The 4,705-nt window shown below is 40.0% G+C and overlaps 2 protein-coding genes across 3 annotated transcripts in view; one reads left to right on the top strand and one right to left on the bottom strand.

The window, feature by feature from the left end:
- Positions 1–4,705, top strand: part of LOC123980185 (zinc finger protein 260-like) — a 672,464-nt gene that overhangs the window by 15,196 nt on the left and 652,563 nt on the right. The gene's annotated exons all lie outside the window — the stretch shown is intronic.
- Positions 1–4,705, bottom strand: part of LOC123980179 (zinc finger protein 271-like) — a 342,908-nt gene that overhangs the window by 70,803 nt on the left and 267,400 nt on the right. The gene's annotated exons all lie outside the window — the stretch shown is intronic.

The following is a 4,705-nucleotide window of genomic DNA, read 5'->3' as shown; positions in this document are numbered from 1 at the left end:
GTTCTCCCCGGGTGCTCCGGCTTCCCCCCACCGTCCAAAGACATGCAGGTTAATTGGTGACTCTAAATTGTGCTTCAGTGTGAATGTGTATGAATGATGTTTGTTTCTATGTGCCCTGTGATGTTTGATGTTCTCCCCTCTCCACCATGGGGTTACTCCACGTGCTCCAGTTTCCTCCCACACCAGAAAACATATATAATATGTGGATTCTTGATTATTGACCTCAAAATAAATAAATAAATATATAAATTGAATAACTTTGTTATTTCTGGTTATTTATTGATAAATATTTAGTAGTTTTAAGGTGTTCTAATGTGATATTTTTTGCTAAAAGAGATCACATATTTCTCACACCAGCTTCTCTGCACTGGCTCCCTGTAAAATCCAGAATATAATTTAAAATCCTTCTGGTCACCTAAAAAGCCCTTAAAAGGTCAGGAACCATCATATCTGAAATAGGGTTGGTATCAAGAACCGGTTCCAAGTTGGAACCATTACCAGACTTTCAACAGCAGTGGATTAGTTAAGAGACTGTGGGATAAATATTTTATGGATGGTGTTATAAGTTACTTTTCTAAACAAATCACACACTGGTTGTTGGAGCAATGATGATTTCACACAGGCAGAACTGGACGGCACCTTCTGGCCTTGAGCTGCATTAGTGTCCAGCGGTCGGTCCAGCAATCTGTTCCTTTATAAAGTCCAGGTCCTCGGGCAGCACCGGGCCATGTTGCTCCATCACAGGCTTCAGGCCACTGTCGTTCACCGGGTAGTCAGTGCATAATTACACCTATTAAGAGTGCACGTGTAGAGGCGACGTCTCCCAAGTCACGCAGAACTTCAGCACCCTCGGTAGGTGCATAGATCCTTTACATAGGACAGAAAGAAAGTAGAAAAACAAATTATGAAATCACAAACACATTTTGCAGAATTCTAAAGAGTAATGTTTGCATTTCAGGTGTCCTTTATGTAATGATTTAACAAAAATAGCATGACACAGTGCTGTGTGTTTAAAAATTACAAGATGAAGTAGTGCTGGTGAATTAAATATCAGATCCAATTGTGTATTATTTAATATACCTCACCGAGCACTTTATTTGGGGGGCGTGCAGTCTACTGCAAACCAACAGCTCTGCCATAAATCTTTACTTTTACTAAGCTTAGATATTTAACAAGTGTTTCTATTATTCTGCCCCCCTCATCTGTGTCAATGGGGTAGACAATATTAGGAAAACTTCTCAATATAATGCACTATACAGGCAGTTGTCATTTTTGATTGCATTAGACAGCAGATATTCCTGATAAAATGCATTGTGAGTGTATATATTAGATTTCCCAAAAGAGACAAAAAACAAAATGATTTTCTGCAAATCGTAAGAAAGTAACAAGGTTACAGTTGGTCAAAAGTTTACACACACTTCTAAAGAACACACACGTCATGGCTGTTTGGGTTTCCAATAATAACTACAACTCAAATTTTTCTGTGATGAATCTTTGTCACAAAAAAACGTTATGAATTTTGGTGCTTTTATGAATTTATTATGGGTCTGAAGATGTGACCAAATCTACTGGGTTCCCTTCCTGCAGAGCCTCATTTCTTCTTCAACACACTGAGGAGAGACAGGAGAGCAGCAGCAAGTTAATCCTCAGAAATTCCACCTAGAAACATTTTGCACAAGCACAACATAAGAAAGAAAGAGGCACACTTCCGTAATTTGTAGCATCACACTGACCTGAACGCCATGTCTACTCTGTGATGCCCTTTCCCCCCCATTTATAATAACAGACAGCTTGCACAGCTTTAGGCTAATAGTGACTCACTGAAGTTCATAAACACTTCAAACCATTGGCTGAATACAAGTCCAAAATATCTGTTAACAATTAAAATTACTTGTTTTTAATCATGCAAACACGTAACTTTTGCATTTATTATGACCAGTAAAATGAGCCTGATATCTGAAAGTATAGACAGGAACACAAGAGTAAAACTAATCTCTCCAAACCAAAGACACTGTGTTACAAAAGCAGCCTATGAAGAGCTAAAGCTTAAGAGCTTAAACACAGACATGTAAAAACAGCTTTCTCTATGGACACCACAGCACAGGCTGAGGTGTTGAAGCGCCTGTAAACAGTGTTGATATCGACAGCAGAGGGTTCAAGTGTTGACGGACTGGCAGGCTCGGCGGGATAAAAGCCGATCAACCTGGGTCATGCAGCAATGTTAGCTAGCTAACACGTGTCCAAGAACCACCTCCCTGGGCGAGTTAACCTAACTGTGAACATTATACACCCGAAAAATACAGGACGCCTTCTATCACAAACACAAAATACAATCTATACAAAAAACAGGTTCTTACCTCCTACGACTTCCAAAAACGACAACACATTCACCAAAAGCAACTTGTCCGCCAAAATGAACTCAGAAGAAGCAGTCAGGTGACATCGCACACGTGCTGCTGAAATCTTCTTCTTCTTCTTTCGGGTTAAACCAGCTGGGGCTGCATGTCACCTTCTGGATGTAACAAGTACTCAATCTAATCAGCTTTATTTAGCCTCAATTCATAACAAAGATAATCTCATTGCACTTTTCATTTAGAGCAGGTCTAGAATATTATTACCAGAAACCCAACAATTCCCACCACTCCCTTTAACAGGTAGATACCTCAAGCAGAACACAGTATCTGGGCGGTTCGGCCTTGTGCTTCAATGACAACCCTAATTCACTGTTGTGATTAAACAACACTTTCATATTTTGCACAGATTAGATGGACTTTAAGTATTTGAGAATTATGTGTACTCTTTGGATGAATCAATGTTATAATTTGAAGAGATTGTAATAGAGTAATGAATAAACCTCTTGTTAGCAGTCGTTCACAGTCGTTAGGGAGGATCTATCTACCTCATGATCCCCCAAGTCTACAGCCTATTTCAGATGTTGGACTAAAAATCATACTGTGTCCACTTTGGCTTCTGATGTCTGTTCCAACACAGCTCAAACCATCTGTAGATATGAATTTTCCTCCTATGGGGTGTGGAACATGTGAATGTTCAACGCCTTACTTGGGCCTGACAGAACCTCTGTGATCTGATCAACATCTGAAATTACACTGCAATTTACAAAGACAATGGCTATACAGGCTTCATGCACATATGACCCAGGCAAAGTATGTTTCATTAAGGTGTTACATTACTGCATTTAAATGGCTGCCTGTCCCACAGTGTTAAGTGTAGTGTCAGATGTTGCTTGATAATATCCTGCTGCTGCCTTTTCATATACAGTTTATGGCTGCTGCCCGTGTGTCCCCTCCTTTAGGTCATGCCTACTGTGATGTCCCTTCTTCATCATGTCTCCTGCGTTTCCCAATTGTGTGTGCTTGTCCTTTTATGTCATATTGACATAATTGTACAACACATACATTCATAAAGGCTGTAAAAAACGTAATAGCTTTATGGGGAGCTTTTCATAGGCTGAGGTTATATGAGGGGACTAAACAAAAGGGGGACCACAAGTTGAATAAAGCTTTCCAATGGTGTTATATTTTTACAATTTTACAATAATTGATGTATGAAAGATTGAGAAGTGATGTTAGGACTGAACAGTTCAACAAATGTTTCTGTAGCATCAACTACATCTTTGATAATCAGGGGGTGAAGGGATGTAAAACTTTAAAATGATTGAAAATACAGAAATTTAAAATAGTCTCTTTAGTCTCTGTGCTTCAGAAATCAGGAAAGTGCGCGAATATTCAAATATTTGAAGGCTGTACCCTCATTGGATGATTCATACTGCGCAGAGGCGACTTCGACCAATGACAATGTTTTACTGCGTCGAGATACGTCATGACGTCAAGCTCGTTTGGAAGCAGACAGTCCGGGTAACGTCCCGCAGGATGTCGACGTTCAGCGTTCACTGAAGGTAAAGTAATGATTTGGTTTTTCTTCACATGAACTTTCCTCCCAAGATATCAAGTTCTCATAAGTTAAGGTAACATTTAAGGGCGGCAGCTTGGAAAACGTTACGTTTTATTTTGTCCTTTTTAATTTACCATTAACGTCAGCTCGCGTGACAAAGACATATTTAACGTGACCGTTAAGAATGCTAACGTTAGCTGTAGCACGTTTAGCCAGATAGCTTGATATTAATATATTAATTAAAGAAACGTGAAACGCTCCGCTGCTCCTAACGTTACTGTTAACGTTACTGTTTACGTTACTGTTAACGTTACTTAACGTTACTGTTAACGTTACCGGTGTCACGCCGCGTACTAACGTTACCTAGTAACAGACACATATCTCAGTTTTAGCTAAGGTTATCTCAGATGACTTAAGTCAGTTCTTCCTTCTGAACAGAGAACCAGACTCATCACGAGTGAAAATAACGATTTGGGCCCCAGACAGGAGACTCCGCTGAGGTCTGGACAGAGTGAACCATTTCGACAACTTCTCTGAAAATAAGTCAGTGAGCTTCACATGTTAGACAGACTATAGGTGCTCAAGCAGTGTTTCCCAATATGCATCACGACTAACATTTCCCACGGTCATGAAACTATAAGGCTGCTAATGTTTTGACTTGTGCACTGTGAGCACAGTAACACTCAACTCTCGGCTCCTCTGCTCGATCTTCACAGCTCATCTCTGTGACAGGTGCTGTTATAACAGCAGCGTAACTCTGAATCAGGAGGTGCGTAGAGAGTGTTTGATTGTC

Source organism: Micropterus dolomieu, linkage group LG12 (assembly GCF_021292245.1).
Source record: "Micropterus dolomieu isolate WLL.071019.BEF.003 ecotype Adirondacks linkage group LG12, ASM2129224v1, whole genome shotgun sequence".
Lineage (NCBI taxonomy): Eukaryota > Metazoa > Chordata > Actinopteri > Centrarchiformes > Centrarchidae > Micropterus > Micropterus dolomieu.
The sequence above is the reverse complement of the archived record's forward strand: the minus strand, read 5'-3'. Positions and strand labels throughout refer to the sequence as shown.